The 26,602-nt window shown below is 44.8% G+C and overlaps 1 protein-coding gene across 1 annotated transcript in view; it reads left to right on the top strand.

Moving 5' to 3' along the window:
- The window catches only part of LOC123762694 (5-hydroxytryptamine receptor 2A), a 513,254-nt gene that overhangs the window by 186,692 nt on the left and 299,960 nt on the right, over window positions 1-26,602 (top strand). The window contains exon 2 of the mRNA XM_069332380.1: window positions 5,134-5,175. The gene's annotated coding sequence lies outside the window, so the exon portion shown is untranslated. The remainder of the gene's footprint in view (window positions 1-5,133; window positions 5,176-26,602) is intronic.

Raw genomic sequence — 26,602 nt, 5'->3', positions numbered from 1 at the left:
ACCCACGGAAGGTCTCGTGCACTGCTTCAGCACCCACGGAAGGTCTCGTGTGCTACTTCAGCACCCACGGAAGGTCTCGTGTACTGCTTCAGCACCCACGGAAGGTCTCGTGCACTGCTTCAACACCCACGGAAGGTCTCGTGCACTGCTTCAACACCCACGGAAGGTCTCGTGCACTGCTTCAACACCCACGGAAGGTCTCGTGCACTGCTTCAACACCCACGGAAGGTCTCGTGCACTGCTTCAGCACCCACGGAAGGTCTCGTGTGCTACTTCAGCACCCACGGAAGGTCTCGTGTACTGCTTCAGCACCCACGGAAGGTCTCGTGTACTGCCTCAGCACCCACGGAAGGTCTCGTGTACTGCTTCAGCACCCACGGAAGGTCTCGTGTACTGCCTCAGCACCCACGGAAGGTCTCGTGCACTGCTTCAGCACCCACGGAAGGTCTCGTGCACTGCTTCAACACCCACGGAAGGTCTCGTGCACTGCTTCAACACCCACGGAAGGTCTCGTGTACTGCTTCAACACCCACGGAAGGTCTCGTGCACTGCTTCAGCACCCACGGAAGGTCTCGTGCACTGCTTCAACACCCACGGAAGGTCTCGTGCACTGCTTCAGCACCCACGGAAGGTCTCGTGCACTGCTTCAGCACCCACGGAAGGTCTCGTGCACTGCTTCAGCACCCACGGAAGGTCTCGTGCACTGCTTCAGCACCCACGGAAGGTCTCGTGCACTGCTTCAGCACCCACGGAAGGTCTCGTGCACTGCTTCAGCACCCACGGAAGGTCTCGTGCACTGCTTCAACACCCACGGAAGGGATAACGACAGGTTGGATTTTTTTTGTTTACTCGTATACATTCACACGAAAGCCGTCACACGCACTCAGACTCACGAATGCGTACACACACGCGCGCGTACACATACACGAGCAGGAAACTGAGAATTAGAACACACACACACACACACACACACACACACACACACACACACACACTAGTCTCATGCAGGTGTTTACACAAGCTCTTAGAGAAAACTTTTACATTATGGGCTGCCAGAAGTGCCTTGAATGAACGTTTATTGAGGGCGAGAGCAAGCTGTAAACGTTTACTATAGCGTCATTAAACGTTGCCGACGGCAGTAATGAGCAATAAACGTTTGCTCTGGCGTGAAAACGATCAATTATGGTCTTCCTGGCAGCGTGAGGGTTTAGAGAAAAAGTTTGTCGAGGGCAATACTGAGCAGTAAACATGTGTTGGGTCGATAGTGAACTATAAACGTTTGTTAGCTGAAATAAACGTCGTGAGTGGCGGGCTTGTAGTAAACATTAGTGACGGGGCCTCAGTACACGTGTTACAACCATTGGGCGTTGGTGTATGTCAATAAATGCCTTGATATAACCCTTTGGGTCATGTTTAATGCCTCATGATTGATGGAGATTAACCCGTCCAAGAGGGAGCTGGCACGGACATGAGTAGGGTAGGTAGTCATCTACTTGATCTACCAAACAAACATCTACTAACTACTACAGGGTAGGTAGTAGATGTTTGGAGTGAATGTTGCTTTTGGCCGTCAACAAGTGATTGATTGATAAAGATTAAGCCACCCAAGAGGTGGCACGGGCATGAATAGCCCGTAATAAAAAAATAAATTATATGCACCATATATAGCCAGAGATAAGGTGAATAGGCCATTACAACTTACCAGTCTCATCTCTTTCCAGGATGGCTGGGTCAGTCAGTATATTGTGTGGTGCGTCGTGTTCTGGATGATGGTTATCTTGAGGTTATCTTGAGATGATTTCGGGGCTTTTTAGTGTCCCCGCGGCCCGGTCCTCGACCAGGCCTCCACCCCCAGGAAGCAGCCAGTGACAGCTGACTAACACCCAGGTACCTGTTTTACTGCTAGGTAACAGGGGCATGGGGTGAAAGAAACTGCCCATTGTTTCTCGCCGGCGCCTGGGATCGAACCCAGGACCACAGGATCACAAGGCCAGTGTGCTGTCCGCTCGGCCGACCGGCTCCCCTTGGTAGATTGGTTACAATGGTAGATTGTAATTTGGTGTTAGTTTGTTGTTGATAGATGGCTTGGTTTGTCTGACGTCTAATGCCTCGCCAATGTCGAGTCTTCTATTGTCGGTTATTTTGGTGGTGTCTTGTCAGGATATCTCTGGTGATGATAGGGTTATGTGTAGAGACTTATATGTTCCTTGGTAGGTCCTTGTTGTTTGTGTATTGTAAGGCGCCTTGAGAGGGATGTTGTCTTGTCTGTATATTGAATTCGTTGGGTCTGGCAGTTCTCAAGTGGACATGCGAAGGGCATAGACGATATTCGTCTTTTTCAAGTGGTTTTTGTTCGGGGTGAGGAGAGTTTTAGACTCTACATTAACTTCTCCCTCACCGTGATATACAGGCTCGATAGGAAATGAAGAATTGTCAGAGTAGATACGTACATGCGCACACATACAAACATACACGTATGCACATATATGTACGCGCGCACACACACACACACACACACACACACACACACACACACACACACACACACACACACACACACACAAACACAGCGTGTGTGTGTTAGGAATCTGTACACCAGTAGATTGACGGTTGAGAAGCAGGACCAAAGAGCCAAATCTCAACCCCCCCCCAAGCAAAACTAGTTGAGTACAACGAGACGAGTACACACACACACACTGTAGTAGGTGCGTACACACACACACACTGTAGTAGGTGCGTACACACACACACACACACTGTGGTAGGTGCGTACACACACACACACATGGGTGGAAGCTGGAAACTCAGATGAGTCATAGAGATGCTAGAAAGTTTTCTTCTAGCGTGCGAGAAGTGGGGAAATGGAATGCACCAAAGGAGCACATTGTAGAAGCAAACACTATTCATAACTGTAAAACTAGTTATGATAAGAGAAGAAGGACAAGAGTCATTGCCTTAACCGGCAGTAAGAAAGGCGGGATCCAAAAGTCGATGCTCGATCTTGCAGGCACAAATAGGTCAGTACACCCACACACACCACACCCACACATATCACACACACCACACCCACACACACCACAACCACACATACCACACCCACACACACACACCACACCCACACACACCACACCCACACATACCACACCCACACACACACACACCACACACACACACACACACACCACACCCACACACACCACACCCACACACACACCATAACCACACATACCACACCCACACACACCACACACACCACACCCACACACACACCACAACCACACATACCACACCCCCACACACACACCACACACACACACCACACACACACCACACACACACACACCACACCCACACACACCACACCCACACACACCACACCCACACACACACCACACCCACACACACACCACACCCACACACACACCACACACACACACACACCACACACACACACACAAATCAAGACGGATGAAGATAGACAAAGACTACAGGCTGACCTGGACAAACTGGAGGAATGGTCTAGAAAATGGCTGCTAAAGTTCAACTCAGGAAAGTGTAAGGTAATGAAATTAGGCGAAGGGAGCAGAAGGCTGAACACAAGGTATCATCTGGAAGGTGAAATCCTGCAAGAGTCAAATAGAGAGAAAGATCTGGGGGTTGATATCACACCGAACCTGTCCCCAGAGGCCCACATCAAAAGAATATCATCAACGGCATATGCTAGACTGGCCAACATAAGAACTGCCTTTAGAAACTTGTGTAAGGAATAGTTCAGGACCCTGTATACCACTTATGTCAGACCAATCCTGGAATATGCAGCTCCAGCCTTGAGTCCATACCTAGTTAAACACAAGACTAAGTTAGAGAAGATTCAGGGGTATGCCACCAGGCTCGTCCTGGAACTGAGAGGTATGAGCTACGAGGAAAGGCTAATGGAGCTGAATCTCACGTCCCTGGAAAACAGAAGAGTAAGGGGAGACATGATAACCACCTACAAAATTCTCAGGGGAATTGACAGGGTGGACAAAGACAAACTCTTCAGCACAGGTGGGACACGAACAAGGGGACACAGGTGGAAACTTAGTAGCCAGATGAGCCACAGAGACGTTAGAAATTTTTTTTTCAGTGTCAGAGTAGTTAATAAATAGAATGCACTAGGAAGTCATGTGGTGGAGGCTGACTCCATACACAGTTTCAAATGTAGATATGATAGAGCCCAGTAGGCTCAGGAATCTGTACACCAGTTGATTGACAGTTGAGAGGCGGGACCAAAGAGACAAAGCTCAACCCCCGCAAGCACAATTAAGTGAGTACAATTAGGTGAGTACACCACACCCACACACACACCACACACACACACCACACCCACACCACACACACACCCCACACACACACACACACACACCACACCCACACACACACACACCACACACCACACCCACACACACACACACACACACACACACACACCACACACCACACCCACACACACACACCACACACCACACCCACACACCCCCACCACACACCACCCACACCCACCACACACCACACACCACACCCACACACCACACACCACACCCACACACACCCACCACACTCCACCCACACATACACCACACACCACACCCACACACACACACCACACACCACACCCACACACACCCACCACACACCACCCACACACACACCACATACCACACGTCACACCCACACACACACCCACACACACACCCATACACCCACACACACTATTCTTCAACAGCAGCAATAATCCAGCTAAATTGCAACACGAACCTATCCATGGCTTGCAACCCATGCAAGTTTATTATACAATCACCTGCTCAATAATATCGTTCAGGACTGCTGAAGCTTGCACGTCGTCCTTTACCTTCATACGCAATAAATAAATCTACCGAGAGCATTATTAAACAGCACCAATATAAACTGGACAAGTGTACATGATTAAAAGTGATTAAAATGATAGGGGAGAGTAATCAGGGACATGATTGAGAGGGAAGTCGACGTCTGTACTGGGCAAGCAAGCAAGCAATATGATCAACACCGCTGTGTATATAGTGGCTTGGTATGAATCAGATTTGAGCTTTTCACGATTCTTCTCTTATCTTTCAGATTGAGGTCAGTCAGCGTGCAGAGGCGCTCGCTGATCCAGTGGTGAGTACCCCCTCTGTTGAGCGAGAGAGAGAGAGAGAGAGAGAGAGAGAGAGAGAGAGAGAGAGAGAGAGAGAGAGAGAGAGAGAGAGAGAGAGAGAGAGAGAGATAAGGAGGGCGGTTAAATCTCAAGCTGTCATCCAAAACTTTAAGTATTAGGGGTGAGGAATGCAGGCACGGACAAGGAAGGAGAGCAAGAGATGAGAAGCAAGATGAAATCAAGAGCAAGGGTGACGATGAATGGGGAAAAATAGGAAACGAAATTAGATTTAGGAACTAGAGAAAAGAAGGAGAAACGAAGAGAACTGGACAATAATCCTCCACTACAAGAAATGGGGGGATAAAATTAATACTTGTTTCTGGACCCTTCTCAATTCCCCCACTCCCCATTCCCTCCATCCCTTCCCCTCCCCATTCTCTCCATCTTCCCCTCGCATTCCCTCCACCCCTTCCCTCCCAATACCCACCCACTCCCCCCAATCCTCCCACTCCCACCAACGATAGACTCCAATAGCCGTACGCTAACAGTCTCTACGATACGCGGAGAGCAACTGTCTGTAACAAGTTACGATCAATCAGGTTCTGATGGGCGTGACGCCGCTCGCGTGATGGTCACACCGTGCAGTCAAGACACGAAGGAGCAGGAGTCAGTCTTAAAGGAATTACGACCTCTTGAACACGTCAAGAAGTTAAATCTCAAATTGCTCGTTAATGGATTAAGGACTTGCTGGGTACGAAGTGGTTTGGCAACACTGTGTGTGTGTGAGAGACGCTATAGACGTTAGCTTACGATGGCTTGGTCATGGTTAACGATAGTTATCGTCATGTTTAACGATAGATTAATTACGAGGGTGTGTTCAGTGTTAGCAGTATATTTCGATGGCTTGGTCATGTTTAAAGATAGATTACGAAAGTCATGGTCATCCAGCGATAGTTATCGGTAGCTTGATCATGGTTAGCGATGGATTGCGGTGACCAGGTCATAATTAATAATAGATTACGATACTTAGATCATGATTAATAATAGATTACGATACTTAGGTCATGATTAATAGTAGATTACGATACTTAGGTCTTGATTAATAGTAGATTACGATACTTAGGTCATGTGTAGAGAGATTACGATACCTTGGTCATGTTTAACGATAGATAACGATGTATGCAGGTTGCAGCTAAATAATACTGACATTTACTTCATCATTGTTAACGATAAATGTCTGTGCCTAGACTTTGGGTAACGATTAATTATGATGCTTAGGTCTTGCGTAACGATAGACTGCGATCATGGATTTTTTTTTTTCGAATTTTCCCATTAATTGCCATTGGGTACGTGCCCAGCATGGGCGTGTCAGGAACGGCGTCAAAGAAAACGTGTGTCAAGTGACACGGCCAACATCATCTCCTCAAAGGTCTCTCAATAATATATGATTAACCTCAATATTATTATTATTATTATTATTATTATTATTATTATTATTATTATTATTATTATTATTTGTAATAACGGAATCCAAAAACAAAAAATGGGTTGATGTTATCCTTTTTGCCCTGTGCCTTTATGGATGGTGAGAGGCTGAAACGATTGTGTGAAGTATTAATATAGTGTTATAGATAGTGTAGGAGAGAGAGAGGGGACGGGGGGAGGGAAGAGAAGGGAAGGGAACTATCAGGGGAAAGCGCCAAGCCATTACGACTACATAGGAGAGGGAACGGATAAAAAAGGGGGGGGGGAAGAAGGGAAGAGTTGGGGCAGAGGGGAAGCGGAAAAGAGAAGACGGGGGGGAGGAGGGGGGAAAGGGGAAGAGTTGGAGAGGGGAAGGGTGGAAGAGGTTTATGGAGGGGTGTAAGAATCGAAGAGGGATGTAAGAGGGTGTAGGGGGAAGTGAAGGAGGGTAGAGGAGGGGGGGAATGGCGGAAGGTGGGGGGGGGGAGAGGTTGGTAGTTGTCAGGAGAAAGCGCCAAGCCATTATGACTATATAGCACTTGGAAGGGGTCAGGATAAGGATTTGGGATGGGACGGGGGGGAGGGGGAAGGAATGGTGCCCAACCACTTGGATGGTCGGGGATTGAACGCCGACCTGCATGAATCGAGACCGTCGTTCTACCGTCCAGCCCATGTGGTTGGGTGAGCCACACAGACTCAGGAACTGCTGATCTGTGTAGACGTTTGTGGGGGAAGATTTGTTTAGCAGGAAGTGGGTAGACCTGATGGTGGGGGGGGGATGGAGTGTGGTTGAGGGGGTTGTGAGTACACACACACACACACACACACACAAGTCCGCGGGTGGTATGCGAACAAGGGGACACAAGTGGAGATTGAGTACCCAGATGAGCCACAGGGACGTTAGAAAGAACTTTTTCAGTGTCAGAGTAGTTAACAAATAGAAGACATTAGATGGAATGCATTAGGCAGTGATGTGGTGGAGGCTGACTCCATACACAGCTTCAAGTGTAGATATGATAGAGCCCAGTAGGCTCAGGAATCTGTACTGATTGACAGTTGAGAGGCGGGTCCAAAGAGCCAGAGCTCAACCCCCCGCAAGTACAACTAGATATGTACACACACACTACGTCCTTCCCATCGCCTATGAACAAAAGTTCCACCGTAACCCGAACATACTTATTGCTGTTCTTATTGTCCAATCACTTAACGATACGATATCGGTATTGAATGTCGTAAAGATGTCACAAAAAACACACATAAAACCCAAAACATCGCAAGGCAAGTTGCTAGAAAATTGCTTGCATGTTTTTGAGGTGAAGCATCGTGCAACTGCTGTGACCTCAGCGTGTGTAAGATCTCACGGCGAAAGTTTAGTAATTCTCCAAGTCTAGCGGGGGCGACCTTCCGGGCTGGCTGGACGCTAATATGTATAAAGATATCTCATTAATGGTGGTTTAAGGGAGGTGGAGGGTAGATATGAGGGGAAGTTATTGTGAGGGCGGGGGAAGGAGGGGGGGGGGGGGGTCAGGGGTGGTGGTGATGGTAGTGGGTTGTTGGTAATTGTGGTGCTGGGGCAATTTATCCTGTAGTTCTGCCATATCGCTTTCCGTCTCTGGTCCATTATGACTTCCCCAGCAACAGTTCCAAGGTACAGGATGAACATGTTCCAACTGACACCCAGACCGTGAGGGCACAAAGCTCGCCATAAGACGTGTCGAAATCCCAACTGTGTACAGACCTGAGGTCACGCCTAGGAGACAAGTCTGGGTGGTACAGTGCTCCCGATCTCAGGCCTGGAGGAGCAGCAAGCGATCAGAGTGTCCGGGCTCGTCCTCCATGGATGACACAGTGTCTCTGGCTTCGGTCCAGTAGCCCCTCAAGTCTCCAGAGCCTCGCAGAGCCACAATGGTCGCAAGTGATTTGCAACAGCCGCCAGCAGAGTGCTGGGGGGCTGGTTCAGTCAAGCTCCTGCGGCGTGATACGAAGTTGTATTGCATCCGCACCGGCCAATACAATACAACCGGTGTATTGCACCGGTTGTATTGCATTAGCGATACACTGGTATCGCAACAGCACTGCAACAGTGAAAGGAAATTTATTTTACTTGCACTCAGTCGTACTGTTTGAATAAAACTTGTATTATTAATAGAGATATATGTTATAGAACATCTTGCACAAGTTGTGAAACTAATATATACCAATTTTACAAGAAATAATATTAACTAACGATGACCAGCACACAACAGATGGGAAATTCTCTTTGCTAATTCTCAAGGCTTTTGATAGCTATGCGCTGTATGTCAGAACAAACAAAATACTCCCCAACGACACTGTTGTCACTGGTGACTGACACACACAGCCCCCTGGGGGCTACGAGGTCCCTGGGGGCCTCGTAGCCTGGTGGATAGCGCGCAGGACTCGTAATTCTGTGGCGCGGGTTCGATTCCCGCACGAGGCAGAAACAAATGGGCAAAGTTTCTTTCACCCTAAGTGCCCCTGTTACCTAGCAGTAAATAGGTACCTGGGAGTTAGTCAGCTGTCACGGGCTGCTTCCTGGGGTGTGTGTGTGTGTGTGTGGTGTGGGGGAAAAAAAAAAGTAGTTAGTAAGTTAGTAGTTAGTTAGTAAACAGTTGATTGACAGTTGAGAGGCGGGCCAAAAGAGCAAAGCTCAACCCCCGCAAAAACACAACTAGTAAACACAACTAGTAAACACACACAGGAACAGTACATACAAACATTTTTAAAACACCCATAAGAATATAATATTTTACTTTACATGAATACTAGGTGCCAAGGAACAAAAATAAATTAAGCTTTAATATTACCTCAAATAGTTAACCAAATCTGTAAAGAATGAACCAGCACCAAAAATTACCGGGCTTATTATACAGTTTACAGAAAGTCACTTCCTATGGAAATTGTACAAATATAGCCACTCACTATAGTAAATTTGTTGATGAAGCAAAGTACCTACTTAAACCAGTACAGAGTACCTACTTAAACCAGTACAGAGTACCTACTTAAACCAGTACAGAGTACCTACTTAAACCAGTACAGAGTACCTACTTAAACCAGTACAGAGTACCTACTTAAACCAGTACAGAGTACCTACTTAAACCAGTACAGAGTACCTACTTAAACCAGTACAGAGTACCTACTTAAACCAGTACAGAGTACCTACTTAAACCAGTACAGAGTACCTACTTAAACCAGTACAGAGTACCTACTTAAACCAGTACAGAGTACCTACTTAAACCAGTACAGAGTACCTACTTAAACCAGTACAGAGTACCTACTTAAACCAGTACAGAGTACCTACTTAAACCAGTACAGAGTACCTACTTAAACCAGTACAGAGTACCTACTTAAACTAGTACAGAGTACCTACTTAAACCAGTACAGAGTACCTACTTAAACCAGTACAGAGTACCTACTTAAACCAGTACAGAGTACCTACTTAAACCAGTACAGAGTACCTACTTAAACCAGTACAGAGTACCTACTTAAACCAGTACAGAGTACCTACTTAAACCAGTACAGAGTACCTACTTAAACCAGTACAGAGTACTTACTTAAACCAGTACAGAATACCTACTTAAACCAGTACAGAGTACTTACTTAAACCAATACAGAATACCTACTTAAACTAGTACAGAGTACCTACTTAAACTTGTACAGAGTACCTACTTAAACCAGTACAGAGTACCTACTTAAACCAGTACAGAGTACCTACTTAAACCAGTACAGAGTACTTACTTAAACTTGTACAGAGTACCTACTTAAACCAGTACAGAGTACCTACTTAAACCAGTACAGAGTACCTACTTAAACCAGTACAGAGTACCTACTTAAACTAGTACAGAGTACCTACTTAAACCATTACAGAGTACCTACTTAAACCAGTACAGAGTACCTACTTAAACCAGTACAGAGTACCTACTTAAACTTGTACAGAGTACCTACTTAAACCAGTACAGAGTACCTACTTAAACCATTACAGAGTACCTACTTAAACTTGTACAGAGTACCTACTTAAACCAGTACAGAGTACCTACTTAAACTTGTACAGAGTACCTACTTAAACCAGTACAGAGTACCTACTTAAACCAGTACAGAGTACCTACTTAAACCATTACAGAGTACCTACTTAAACCAGTACAGAGTACCTACCTAAACCAGTACAGAGTACCTACCTAAACCAGTACAGAGTACCTACTTAAACCATTACAGAGTACCTACTTAAACCAGTACAGAGTACCTACTTAAACCATTACAGAGTACCTACTTAAACCAGTACAGAGTACCTACTTAAACCAGTACAGAGTACCTACTTAAACCAGTACAGAGTACCTACCTAAACCAGTACAGAGTACCTACTTAAACCATTACAGAGTACCTACTTAAACCAGTACAGAGTACCTACTTAAACCAGTACAGAGTACCTACTTAAACTTGTACAGAGTACCTACTTAAACCAGTACAGAGTACCTACTTAAACCAGTACAGAGTACCTACTTAAACCATTACAGAGTACCTACTTAAACCAGTACAGAGTACCTACTTAAACCAGTACAGAGTACCTACCTAAACCAGTACAGAGTACCTACTTAAACCAGTACAGAGTACCTACCTAAACCAGTACAGAGTACCTACTTAAACCAGTACACGTGAGAGGCAGAGTGTTAGTAGCGACTCTGGAGGTGACGCATATACAAATTCCCCAGTGTATATATATTTGTACTGGATTCTGCCTGTAGATTGAAGAAGAGAATGCCTTTCAGGGTTTATTCCCTTAGGTTAGGAGGGAAAATTAGGTTCTTTTCTTGAACTAACACTTGAGCCCCATACAAGGAACTTTCCTCACAATTAGCGACCCAAGACTCTTGATGAATCCTTCGCCTGGTTCCTTACACAATTACAATTCCTAACTCCTTGTTCGTCATCTCACCGCATCGTCTTATTTCTACCTGGTTCCCACAAATTATGGCAGAATTAGCCTTCCTTCCAAAATGACTCAACATTTCATTTCAAGACTCAACTTTTCTTTGAAAAGTCAAAACGTTTCCTGGACCCTTATCAAGTAGCAGCGTCAAGGGTTCCTGGACGCACCGGAGCGTCGTCACTTCACACGTGGATGTTGAGTTACTTGTCTCAGCCACGTTACTGTAACTTATCCTCCGTTTACTTAACAAATCCTACCACCCGTCAGATGTGCCTGTTGTAGATGCTCGCGCCATCTACGAGTCAACATACACATTATCAAATCCTCTTCCATAATCATCTTTGGGAACTAGGTAGTGTTCCATTAATACCTTGAACCAGGACTCATTTGGAGACAATCCGGCTCTCTCTCTCTCTCTCTCCCCCAATTAGATCCGACTTATGTCTGATTTGCTGGTAAACCTAAGTCGATCACGTGACTGAACTCTGGTATTGTGGCCAATCAAATTCTGTCTCGCAATTGCTCGTACCTGATTGGCTAAAACTCTCACCAAACGTTCCCAAGTCAACCTCTAAAAGGTTCTTAATAAGCAGACATAAATAAATTACGCATAAGATATTCTAGCACATCCTAATACTAACTTAATTAGAAACCTCAGCATTTTTTAAGATCTTAATTTAATTAAATGTTAGTAACGTTTAAATAACGTAAATAGTGTTAATGTTTTAATAACGCAACCCATCTGCATGCAAATGATAGTACTTATATATATATATATATATATATATATATATATATATATATATATATATATATATATATATATATATATATATATATATATAAAAGGGGTACCACTTCTGGTACAAGTGTAGGAACCCATAGCCTCGGAGAAGAAAATAAAGAGTACTCAGAGTATATTATATATATATATATATATATATATATATATATATATATATATATATATATATATATATATATATATATATATATATATATATATAATATCCTGTACATATCAGTTGCATTGCTCCTGGGAATATGGGTTCGAGTCACTTCTGGGGTGTGAGTTTTCAGTTGCATATAGTCCTGGGGACCATTGAGGCTTAGCGTGTATTAAGCCTAGGATAGCTGGGAGAGGTTAGGTTAGGGCTTATATTTATATTTCTGCTCTAAAAATTAGTTTTATCCAAATTCACTAATACAAAGATCAACTTCCTGGTGGTCCATCATCGGTGCTTTCCATCACATAGTTACTATAAGTACTTTCACTTTAGGAGGATGGGCTGCAATAACGTATTAACAACGTTTATGACGTTTAAATAACGTAAAAACGTTAATAACCTTTAGATAACGCAAGAAACTCGTTTAAAACATGTTAAAGCTCAGAGAGAGAGAGAGAGAGAGAGAGAGAGAGAGAGAGAGAGAGAGAGAGAGAGAGAGAGAGAGAGAGAGAGAGAGAGAGAGATAGGCGAGACATGGGAGGGACAAGAGAAGGGAGGTTTGAGACGGGAGAAGGGAGATTTTGGCGAAAGGAATGTATGAAAGTTAAGGGAAAGAATTAAAGGGAGGCGAGAGAGGTAAAAGGAAGAGACAGGGAGGGAGGAGAGTGAGGGAGAATAGGAAGGGCAGGTAAATGGGAGGAAAAGGAAGATAAAAGCGATGTAGAGGGTGAGAGGAGAAGGAGGAGGAGGAGTGGCTAGAGACACGAGGAGAAATTGTTGTGGAGGCTTGGGAGAAATTGTTGAGTTTAGTGAAAGAGTGACGGGGGAAGGGATAAATAGAGATATAGATGTAGATGAAAGGGAGGTGAAAGAATGAGAGGGAGAGAAAAGAGAGGTGGGAGAGGGAGAGGAAAGAGAGGTGGGAGAGGGAGAGGAAAGAGAGGTGGGAGAGGGAGAGGAAAGAGAGGTGGGAGAGGGAGAGGAAAGAGAGGTGGGAGAGGGAGAGGAAAGAGAGGTGGGAGAGGGGAGGAAAGAGAGGAGGGAGAGGAAAGGTTATAAAAGAGAAGGATGAGGTGCAGAGTCATTCATTACCAAGAGTTATCGACAAGAAACAGCTGACCACACAGTGTTGTCATATTTTGTTCCTTCGGAGCTGGTGATTGATTGTGTGTGTATTCACCTAGTTGTGCTGGTGGGGGTTGAGCTCTGCTCCTACCGGATGAAATATACATACGCAAAGGGGTAGACACACACACCCACACATACCGGATGAAACAGAGAGAACTCTGCTCTGTGTGTGTGTGTGTGTGTGTGTGTGTGTGTGTGTGTGTGTGTGTGTGTGTGTGTGTGTGTGTGTGTGTGTACTCACCTAGTTATGCTTGCGGGTGTTGAGCTCTGGCTCTTTGGTCCCGCCTCTCAACCGTCAATCAGAATTGGTGAGTGTACAGGTTGCTGGTGTACAGATCGCTGAGCCTATTGGACTCTATCATATCTACATTTAAAACTGTGTGTGGAGTCAGCCTCCACCACATCACTTCCTAGTGCATTCCATTTATTAACTACTCTGACACTGAAAAAGTTCTTTCTAACGTCTCTGTGGCTCATTTGGGTACTCAGCTTCCACCTGTGTCCCCTAGTGCGTGTACCGCCCGTGTTAAATAATCCATCCTGGTCAACCCTGTAAATTCCACTGAGAATTCTGTATGTGGTGATCATGTCTCCCTGAGCTCTTCTGACTTCCAGCGACGTGAGGGGCAGTTCACGCAGCCTTCCCTCGTAACTCATGCCTCTTAGTTCTGGGACTAGCCTAGTGGCTTGTGTGTGTGTGTATGTGTTTGCCCGCGCGTTCTGGTGTTAACTCCCCTATCTGAGCTGACATAAGTAAGAGTTGGCGAGTTTCACCTCCTGGGCCCCGCCTTTCAGTCGCTGGTCGCCTAATGCAATGGCTCGCGACCATCTCGCTTACTTTAGAAACTTTGAATGGAGTTAGCCTCAACTTCCTCCCATTTCAGCCCATTCTACTTGCTAAACTATTGTTAAATAGAGGAAGTGCTTTCATACAACCTTATGGCTCATCAGAGTCTAGTTTCCGTCTATGCTCTCTTGTCTTGCAATTGTGGATGTTAAACATCTCATTGATATGTCGTGATCATGTCGCCCCTTTCAATTTGTTTTCCTTAGCAAGGTCACGTTCCCTCAGCCTTGCCTCGTAGCTGTCATAACAGCTCAGGCACCAATCTTGTAGCATTCCTACATGAATGTCGGAACGAAGGAACAGTGCCTAACCACTTGGATCATAGGGAATCGAACGCTGACCATGCAAGAAGCCAGGAAAACAGGCGAGAACTGGAAGTCCAGCCCATCACACGGGTTTGTATTCTTGCTATAATTGTTTATTACAGATGAAACTACATTCTTATAGTGAAGAGAGAGAGAGAGAGAGAGAGAGAGAGAGAGAGAGAGAGAGAGAGAGAGAGAGAGAGAGAGAGAGAGAGACAGGGGGGGGGGGATATTAGAGACAAGGTGGGGGGGTGGGGGGTACGAGGGCAGGGGGGGGAATAAAAAAAAGGTCAGTATAGAGAGGTAGGGAAGGAATTAGTAAGGAAAAAGAGGAAGGAGGTGCACGCAAACTCATAACTCTTCATATGTCATCATTTTGGCCCTGAACCTCGTGTGAGCGACACTCGCCTCTGGTGGTAGTAATTTTACACCCTGTGTCTCCCCCCCTCTCTCTCTCTCTCATCTTCCTCACATCTCCCTCTCATCTCCATCTCTCTCTCATCTCCCTCTCATCTCCCTCACATCTCCCTCTTATCTCTCACTCCTTCCTCTCATCTCCGTCTTTTCTCCCACTTGTTTCCTGCCTGCTCTCCCACCTTTCTCACACTTCAAATGGAACGGATGTGAGTGGATGATGTTAGAACATAGAACAGCAAACGGTGAATGGATGCCGTGGTGGGAGGTGTGGAGGGGAGCATGAGGGAGGTGGGGAGGGAAGCATGAGGGAGGTGGGGAGGGGAGCATGAGGGAGGTGGGGAGGGGAGCATGAGGGAGGTGGGGAGGGAAGCATGAGGGAGGTGGGGAGGGGAGCATGAGGGAGGTGGGGAGGGAAGCATGAGGGAGGTGGGGAGGGGAGCATGAGGGAGGTGGGGAGGGGAGCATGAGGGAGGTGGGGAGGGAAGCATGAGGGAGGTGGGGAGGGGAGCATGAGGGAGGTGGGGAGGGGAGCATGAGGGAGGTGGGGAGGGGAGCATGAGGGAGGTGGGGAGGGAAGCATGAGGGAGGTGGGGAGGGGAGCATGAGGGAGGTGGGGAGGGGAAGCATGAGGGAGGTGGGGAGGGGAGCATGAGGGAGGTGGGGAGGGAAGCATGAGGGAGGTGGGAAGGGGAGCATGAGGGAGGTGGGGAGGGAAGCATGAGGGAGGTGGGGAGGGAAGCATGAGGGAGGTGGGGAGGGGAGCATGAGGGAGGTGGGGAGGGGAGCATGAGGGAGGTGGGGAGGGAAGCATGAGGGAGGTGGGGAGGGGAGCATGAGGGAGGTGGGGAGGGAAGCATGAGGGAGGTGGGGAGGGGAGCATGAGGGAGGTGGGGAGGGAAGCATGAGGGAGGTGGGGAGGGGAGCATGAGGGAGGTGGGGAGGGAAGCATGAGGGAGGTGGGGAGGGGAGCATGAGGGAGGTGGGGAGGGAAGCATGAGGGAGGTGGGGAGGGAAGCATGAGGGAGGTGGGGAGGGGAGCATGAGGGAGGTGGGGAGGGAAGCATGAGGGAGGTGGGGAGGGGAGCATGAGGGTGGGGAGGGAAGCATGAGGGAGGTGGGGAGGGAAGCATGAGGGAGGTGGGGAGGGAAGCATGAGGGAGGTGGGGAGGGGAGCATGAGGGAGGTGGGGAGGGGAGCATGAGGGAGGTGGGGAGGGGAGCATGAGGGAGGTGGGGAGGGAAGCATGAGGGAGGTGGGGAGGGGAGCATGAGGGTGGGGAGGGAAGCATGAGGGAGGTGTGGAGGGAAGCATGAGGGAGGTGGGGAGGGGAGCATGAGGGAGGTGGGGAGGGGAGCATGAGGGAGGTGGGGAGGGGAGCATGAGGGAGGTGGGGAGGGAAGCATGAGGGAGGTGGGGAGGGAAGCATGAGGGAGGTGGGAAGGGGAGCATGAGGGAGGTGGGGAGGGAAGCATGAGGGAGGTGGGGAGGGGAGCATGAGGGAGGTGGGGAGGGGAGCATGAGGGAGGTGGGGAGGGGAGCATGAGGGAGGTGGGGAGGGGAGCATGAGGGAGGTGGGGAGGGAAGCATGAGGGAGGTGGGGAGAGGTGTTATAGTGAAGGAAGTGAGTTTACTGAGGCAGGATATTGGCACCTGGCGAGAATATGGGAAGGTAATCGTTTAGGGGTGATGGGAGAGGTGGTGTGTATTATTGGTGGGTGAGGGAGGATTCTCTCTCTCTCTCTCTCTCTCTCTCTCTCTCTCTCTCTCTCTCTCTCTCTCTCTCTCTCTCTCTCTTTCTCTCTCTGATTCTCGGGTCCTACTGATATTCGCTATAACAGTATAGTTTCATTTGTGAAACACAATTATAACAAACATATATTCTGACTATTTTTATTACGCATTAAATTATTATTATTAATTTACATGTGGAAAATATTAGAGGGGCTGATCCCAAATCTGCACACAGAAATAACATCACATGAGACCAGTAGGCATGGTAGGATGTGCAGAATACCCCCGTTGAAGAGCAGAGGTGCAACAGGTACTCTGAGAGAGAACTCTATCAACATCAGAGGCCCGAGACTGTTCAACACGCTTCCACTACACATAAGGGGCATAACTGGCAGACCCCTCACAGTGTTCAAGAGAGAACTGGATAAGCACTGTCGTGACGCTGAACCCCGGTTCATTCCGAACACAGCGATTACACAACACATAACACCTTGCCTCAGCAACCGTTACTACCACCGTGTACTCCTACACACACCAGACCCTTGAGGCGTACCACTAGGTTTGTACTGGAACACAATGAATGAACATATGGAAGGTATTTAAAGGCCGTCGGGTTTTGTCATTTAATTACAAAGAATAGACTCTGACAAATAATAACATATCAACATACTCTATTAGGTCAATACACTTCCAATACCCATAGACCACTCGACCTCCGCGGTCACCACCCACACTCGTAACTTCCGCCTAAGTCCCTAATACGGAATGATTACTACAACACTCCACACCCGGTTAGTCTTTCATTCAATACTCACATACTGCAGACTTAACTTGGTCACTAAGATCACATCAGGTTCTCGCATAGCTGTCTGCTACACTTCGCTGCTGACGCAAACGGGGATCCAGAGGACTTCTCAGTTCAACTCCCACAATCAGACTGACTTTAGCCAACCATGGCCTCAAACATTTCACCACGCCTCTCAAAGAAGGTATAATCCAATTAACCTTATCCCTAGAGCGGTAACCTTGATCCTAGAAGCCTGACGAAGAATAATTCCTCTTTCCAGGAATTATTAATTTGGCTAAACAGCTTCGGTCTTAATCCATTGACCTTTCTTAGATATGTGATCCATAGTCTGTCTACTTAACATGTACTTCCAATCATCATTCGTTAAGTGTTGTAGTAATGATCCTCTAGCTAATAATTCCTACTAACTTGTGGATTACAACAACACCTCCAAAGAATACCTGATCAACCAGGCTGTGACTCATACGTCAGACTGCGAGCAGCCGCGTCCAACATCCAACCAAGAGGCCTGGTCGACGACCGGGCCGCGGGGTCGCTGAGCCCCGAAATCATCTCCAGGTAACCTCAAGGTACACTCTCGCCCTTATCATCAACGCTACTTGGAGAGCAGTACATTATATTTAAACAAAGTTAAATTGTATTCAACGCGTGAAAAGTTACCTTTATGTGATGTGACGAATATTATGTTGTAAGCGATATTTATATAAATAATATATAAAGTCTGTTAGTTTTATCAAAGTTTGAAATATTTTATAAATGTATAGTAGCCAGCGGTACTCCCCTGACGGCCCCTCTCTCACAGTACTGTGGATTGTTGTACATATATACTGTAAGAATATATACCTATATACTGTAAGAATATATACATATACATATATACTGTATGAATATATCCATATACATATATACTGTAAGAATATATACATATACATATATATACTGTAAGACTATATACATATACATATATACTGTAAGAGAGTCTGACTTTCTGTCCAAAGTTGCAGGCCAGACGTTAGGGGCTAGACTCACCCAAATTTATATGTGGAATGGTGTGGGGTGTGGGACGGACATAGGCTGGGCGATGTAGGCCTGAGTTAAATGTTTTAAGAAATATAACATGTAACGCATCACCCCCTCCCAACTCTGAGAGATTTTGGTGAAGTTTGAAATGAATCCGGGATGAAATCGGGGATGTGATCTGCGTAGAGTGTAAAATGCATCCGGCACAAAGTCTTATAGTAACATATTTTCTCAACTTTTTAATCTCTTAAGAGCTTTATCAATTGCATTCCTCAGATTTGACGACATACAATTACTCACATATGGCCTACAGAAAAAAATTTCACTATTAACATATTCATAACTTTCCCTCTACTCTTAGTAAACAAAACCCTCCATAATTCTCACATTCACAACCTTTTCCGTCAAACTGAATACTAATAATTGTAATTTTGTTGTTAAATTTAATAATAACAATATTATTATTAACAATTTAATATTAATAACTTAACGTTTATATTTATAATTATATTTATAAATATTTAAAATCGTATTTGATTATATATTTTTTTTTTTTTTTTTTTTTAAGAAGTTTGTGAGGGTACCACCTCTGGTGCCAATGTGGGGACCCATAGCCTCGGAGAAGAAAATAAAAAGTATTCAGAGGAGACCTTGTGGTTTCTCACTGAACACTAATATTATCTTCTCCTACCACCCCCATTCTTTTGTATGTACACATATATATTTACTTTATTTGAACTTTGTTACAAAAATTATATATATTTGATTATATTTGATTATATTATATATATATATATATATATATATATATATATATATGACAATGTCAGACCACGGAGGAAAATGAAACAGGAATTTCCTTAAGTACTTTCGTATATTAAATACATTTTCAGAAGGAATAAGTACTTTCGTATTTAATATACGAAAGTACTTAAGGAAATTCCTGTTTCATTTTCCTCCGTGGTCTGACATTGTCACATTCTTAATCACGTGTTTATTTTCGTGATATACACACACACACATATATATATATATATATATATATATATATATATATATATATATATATATATATATATATATATATATATATAATAATAATAATAATAATAATAGTAATAATAACAAGAACGTTCAGACAGGTGAACATATCTCACAACACAATGACAGAAAAGTGCAGGAAATTATCCTCGTGAGATGCAATACGAGCCTCATTAAGAAGGAGCTCCCGGCAAAGAATACGAAAGGAGAGAGAGAGAGAGAGAGAGAGAGAGAGAGAGAGAGAGAGAGAGGGAGAGAGAGAGAGAGAGAGAGAGAGAGAGAGAGAGAGAGAGAGAGAGAGAGAGAGAGAGAGAGAGAGAGAAGGAGGAGGAGGAAGGAGAGAAATTTCTAAGGAAACCGCGTAGTGGCTTTCTTCAATCCTGGTATAACATTGGCATTCCTGCCGGTGTGTTAGGTTGCATCAAACGACCTGGTGACAAAGAAACAAAGAGGGACCGTGGTTATAAAGACCTTTCTTGTGTTTCTTTCGCGCGGTCTTCAAAGTCTTAATTGGTCCAGGAGAAATGTAGCAAGTACATAGAGAGGATTGAGGGAAGAGAGGAGAAAGGGAGAAGAGAGACAGAGGAGTGAGGGAGGAGAGAGAGAGAGAGAAAGAGAGAGAGAGAGAGTGAGAGAGAGAGAGGAGTGAGGGAGAAGAGAGAGAGAGAGAGGAATGAGAGAGAGAGGAGTGAGCGAGGATGAGAAAGAGGAGGGAGCAAATATAACCTTTTCACCAGGAAAGACGTTTATTACGAGAAGTAAAAAAGGTGCTTTTATATACTATTAAAGCCAAGTAAAATTTGAATTATACATTTAAAAACATCTTTTATAGAGGAATTTAAATATGAATTTACATTATGTCAAAAGTTTAAATGAAAACTTGTCCGATATATGGTAGAACAATAAAGTTTATTTTCCATATAATAAACTCGATCCTTAGTAGTAGTAGGCATCCATCAGTCTCAGGAGACTATGGAGTTGCGCTCTGGTTGTCGGTCTGGAGTGGCCTCTCCAGGGCACAAAGCCAGGGTAGGTTGATACGGGGGAGAAGCTGTTACCCAGGCAGCAGGTCCCCCCTCTCCACGGCGCTGTAAGTCTCCAGTGGAAAGGCATACGCCAATACGATTGGTTCCAGCGCCGTCGCAGGAACTGTGAGTTCCGGGGTTGACCTCGAAGGTGGTGAAGAAGGGCACGGGGACCTCCAACCCCGGAGACCGCCGTGGTCGGTCTCCGGGGTTGGAGACTCGATCCTTAATTATAATAAAATATATTAAGTTTCTTGCTGACGTCATTGATAATGAAATTAAAAGTTTGTCTTGAGTGTTTAAATTAGTATATCGTTTTCACCATTGGAATTGGTATAGTCTTAAATGGAATTAGAGAGGATAAATCTGATGAAGTTTTATACATCATCACCAGGTGTATTTATGTCGTGTATTTCTCACAGTGGGTACAGGAGCAGGTGTATTTCTGTTCTGTATTTCTCACAGTGGGTACAGGTGCAGGTGTATTTCTGTTCTGTATTTCTCACAGTGGGTACAGGTGCAGGTGTATTCTGTTCTGTATTTCTCACAGTGGGTACAGGTGCAGGTGTATTTCTGTTCTGTATTTCTCACAGTGGGTACAGGTGCAGGTGTATTTCTGTTCTGTATTTCTCACAGTGGGTACAGGTGCAGGTGTATTTCTGTTCTGTATTTCTCACAGTGGGTACAGAAGCAGGTGACTTATGTCTCCTGTTAGCAAGCTTAAATATTTATCTTCCCAAAACGTCCCAAACTACAAAAAAAAGTCCAACGAAGAAATTCTTAAATGCCAAAAATACAAAATGATCAAAATATAATCCAAAATATAATCTAAAACGCGTAACAAGCAAAAAAGTAAAATCCAAAATGCGCAAACTATGCAACCACACCTGAGTGTGTGTAGACACAGTTGATTGACAGCCGGGACCCAAGAGACAGAGCTCAACCCCCCTGCAAGCACAACAAGGTGAGTACACACAGAGGCAAGGGAGGCCCCGCTAGAGTTGCTATAGTGAGACACAAAGGGCTCGATAACAATGGAAACAAATATACACACAAAACTTGTTGTCGATCACTCAAGGAGTGATGATAAAATAAACATATATACATGAATTATATTATTATAGCATATAATATCCATAATATATTATAATTATATATAATTATAATAATTATATATAATTATAAATAATTATATATAATTATATAGTATTATAATGATTATAATATAACTTAATGCCAAAATCTTATCCAATTATTTGGTGTGCAAAGTGTGTGGGCATTTGGAGGGAAAATCTGACCATTGCAACCCTCATTGAAGAGGAAAAGTGGGAGGAAGAAGAGGGGGGGGGGCGGCTAGAAGGTAGAAGGGGAAGGAAGGAGGTGAAGGAGGAAAGGGAGAGTGGGAGAGTAAGATGGGGGGGAGAGGGAGGAAGAGGGCGCCCCTGGTCTGTGAAAAATGATTAAAAAGCAGTTTTCAATAGGAGCTGGTGGCCAAATATTCTGTTCAGGGAAACTGAACGAAGAGGAACGGAGTAGGGTTAATTGGGTGGTTAAAGGCTATAGCGGAATCTCTTCCTGTGTATTCACCTAGTTGTATTCATCTAGTTATGCTTGGCGGGGGTTGAGCTCTGCTCTTTCGGCCCGCCTCTCAACTGATCGAACCCCGGTCCCTAGGTCCACGAGTTCTAGAGCGCTGTCCACTCAGCTACCACCCACCTATGTGTGTGTGTATACACACCTAGATGCTCTTACAGAGTCGAGCGTCGGCTCCAGGCCCCGCTTGTTTAACACTTTTGTAGTTTAATACAACGACTCTTGATTCTCTCAATTTTCTTATTTATATTTAACACTGAAGAATTTGATCTATCATTGTCTCTTTGTTCTACCGTTTTCTTGCTTCAAGTATTGTTCGTGGATTATTATTTCCATTTACAAATTGATATGAACTGTCATGTCCCCCTATCACTCCCCCCCCCCCAACTTTTAACATTATGAATGGAGTTCCCTTCGATCACTCGCTCATTTAGATCAAACCATTTTTCTAATATTCATACGTTAAAATATCTAACATCTTTATAGCTCATCTGTGTCTCCAGCTTCCGTCCAATCCCTCTTGTCATGTTGGTATTCAATGTGAATATTTCCACTCCCCCCCTCCCCCCCATCCTATGTCAATCCCGCGAAACATGAATTTTAAATGTCTTATCACGTCTCCTCTTTTCTTGCGACGGGACGATATAGCGCTTTCAAGTTTTCTTAATTTATCGTCCGTCGCAATTGTAAGAGGAGCTTCATTGTTCAACATCTGGGAGAAGGTTGTTTAACATCCTCCCAGCGAGTATAAGAAATATTACCGGAACAACCGTGGATATCTTCAAGAGAAAACTAGATAATATTCTTCAAGAAGTGCCGGACCAACCGGGCTGTGGTGGATATGCGGGCCGCTCCAAGCAACAGCCTGTTGGACCAAGCTCTCGCAAGCCTGGCCTCGGGCCGGGCATGGGGGGTTATCTTGAGGTTATCTTGAGATGATTTCGGGGCTTAGTGTCCCCGCGGCTCGGTCCTCGACCAGGTCTCCACCCCCAGGAAGCAGCCCGTAGCAGCTGTCTAACTCCCAGGTACCTATTTACTGCTAGGTAACAGGGGCATCAGAGTGAAAGAAACATTTTGCCCATTTGTCTCCGCCTCCACCGGGGATCGAACCCGGAACCTCAGGACTACGATTCCGAAGCGCTGTCTACCCAGCTGTCAGGCGCCATGTCTGGGGAGTAGAAGAACTCCCAGAACCCGCATCAAATTTATTTTCAATTATTTTTCATTTTCATATTACGTCCATTTTTGGACATATGGGCAAACAGGCAAATTTAGACGAAATTTTTAAGAGGACAGGTCAAGTACAGCCACCAGCACTCGTAGCGTTTCGGGCAGGTCCTTAATCCTAATATTCCCCGTAATACGAACCACCAAATCGTTTAATAACCAGGTACCTATTTTACTGTTGGGTGAACAGAGGCTACAGTTAAGGACTTGCGCCCAGTAAATCCTCCCCGGCCAGGATTCGAATCCAGGACAAAGCGCTCGCGAAACGCCAGAAATGCGAAATTTCTTCCGCACTTGGCGCAGGTGAGAACCCCGATGATAACAATAACTGGATAATCATGTGTCCGAGATAAACACTTGCCATTCTTTGACACCTGTCGCTCTACCTGCCGCTCTCTGGTGGACACACGGTAGCCTATTGAGTTCCCAGAGGTGCTGCGAGGTCCCTGTGTTGTGGGGCTGGTGTACACAGGTGTTAAGCGTCAACTTTATCGAGACCAAAGAGCCAGAGCTCAACCCCCGCAAACACAACTAGGTGAGTATCAGGAAAAGTGAGCACAGAGCCCACAGTAAAGAGAGCAGTGACGGAGTGTCACCGGTCGAGCTCTGACGAGGCTCTGTCCTTTGTCTTTCCCCGTGACACTATCTATCTATCTATGTATCTATTTATCTCCAACCTTCTCTTTCTCTTCTCCTATTTGAACAGGATCAGTGAAATGTAACTAATCTATTTGTTATGTTCTGACATTTGTTAGTGTCCAGGTCCACATAATTATTCTCTACTGACATTCCATTAAAGTCTGCCTGATGAATGTGAACAATGTATGTAGAGTATCTGAAGAATGTTTACACTATATTTGAACAATGTACAAACTGTATTTGGACTGTGTAAATAGTGAATGTGAATAAAGAAAGTATTATGTCTGCCTTTCAGGTAATTGTTCTCGCCAAACTTTTGCCAGATAGAACACTAAAAATGTCACTGAATTCACATTACAAGAGGTTCATTACAGCCTGTTTCATCTTGTCCCCCGTTACAGCAGAACTCCTCCTCCTCCCCCGTTACAGCAGAACTCCCCCTACCCCCCTTCCACAATAGAATTCCCTCAAACGACGTGTTATCATCCACAGACAACTTGCAGAGTTATATTTCTTCTTGTGTAGAACACACACACACCTGTTCTCCGTCAGTAAGATTTTCTCCTAACACGTGCGAGAAAAGATTTGCTTGGCAGTGGTGGCCGGCGGCAGTTGGTATGCTGAGGCAGCTATTGTCTTCACTTATCTCCCAGGGAGAAGACGGAAAGTTTCTTATCAAACTCCTCCTCCTTTCCACAAATTTTGAGCTTACTGTTTTTTTTTTTTTTACTTGCCCTCTCTAAGTGTTTTTATTTTTAGTATTTTTAAAGTTTTTCCGCTATTTTAGGTTTTAATTTTGGCTTTTTTTTTTTACTTCTAGTCTCCTTATTTTTTTACGCGTTTTCTTCGTCTCTAACTAATTATTTATATATATTTAACTGTTTTTATTTTTTTTTCCAATTTTAATCCATTATTCATCTATTTTTTTAAAAGTTGTTTATGTTTATGCATATTTTCTTGTTTCAACGGCCTTGTATGACTTTTATTAAGCTATACAATTTCCACTCTCGGCTGCCAATATTCATTCTTATACGGCAATTTTCTTGCATGATTACCAATTTTCAGAATACTCTGAAAATCTTCAGGCTACCCCCGCCAATTTTCAGGTTATCATACCAATTTCTAAGTTTTGGCCGCCATTTGCCAGACTAGACGGCAAAACCGTATTTTAATTTGCTGATTATTAGGAGGGAATTACTGAGTGCTAATTCGGTTTAAATTATTAATGATTAATAAATGCATTTTTTTCGCATTAATTAGTGATTATTAGTTCCTCTTAAGCATTAAATGGTGATATACAGATGAGAGACAATTAGTTGTGTCTAGAGTGCTCCCTATACATCATGTATAGAGTGCTCCCTTTGCATGTATAGAGCACTCCCTCTACATCATATATAGAGTGATGTATAGAGGTATATATATATACCAAAAATATTATTTGCTACCAGTTAACATTTGATGATCCCCGAATGGTGACAGCTGGTGACAATATGCAAGAACAAAACATGAATAAAAGCTCCTAGAATCTTTTATTTTTTTCTCAGTTTCTGCATTAATTTCCGCTTTGGAACTTCCATAATTATCGGCTCTCTCTTCTTGCTTTCAGACTTGTTTAGGGCAAGTCTGTGGTGTTACTTTGTACTGGATTACCTCCAAGTTAATTGGTTTGCATATCCATCCTGTTATTTTAAGTTATGTCCAAGATGTAATGTATGTCCAACATGTCCAGGTGTTCTTTTTTGGCTTTCGGGTGGTTTCTACTGGCTTTCAGAGGTTTCTATTGGTTATCAAGTGTTTCAGCTGGCTTTTAGGAGCGTCTAATGGGCTTCAACTGATTTCAAACTGATTTTCGAAGGGCTTTTAGGGGAGTTCTACTGGCTCTCGTGGGTCTCTATATGGTCTTTGAAGGGGGGTTTCTACTGGCATTCAGGGAGTTTAATGAGTTTCTGGAAGGTTTCTTGTGTGGGGTTTCTGGCAGGGAGTTATATGTGGGTTTCTGGCAAGGGTTTTATGTGGGTTTCCGGCAGGAGCTCTATGTAGGATTTTGGCATGGGTTCTATATGGGCTTCTGGCAGGGGTTCAAAGTGGGTTTCTCGCAGGGGTTCAATGTGGATTTCTGACAGGGGTTCAATGTGGGTTTCTGGCAGGGGTTCAATGTGGGTTTCTGACAGGGGTTCAATGTGGGTTTCTGACAGGGGTTCAATGTGGGTTTCTGACAGGGGTTCAAAGTGGGTTTCTCGCAGGGGTTCAATGTGGATTTCTGACAAGGGTTCAATGTGGGTTTCTGGCAGGGGTTCAATGTGGGTTTCTGGCTGG

Source organism: Procambarus clarkii, chromosome 27 (assembly GCF_040958095.1).
Source record: "Procambarus clarkii isolate CNS0578487 chromosome 27, FALCON_Pclarkii_2.0, whole genome shotgun sequence".
Lineage (NCBI taxonomy): Eukaryota > Metazoa > Arthropoda > Malacostraca > Decapoda > Cambaridae > Procambarus > Procambarus clarkii.
Note: the sequence above shows the minus strand (reverse complement) of the source record. Positions and strands in the feature narration are given on the sequence as shown.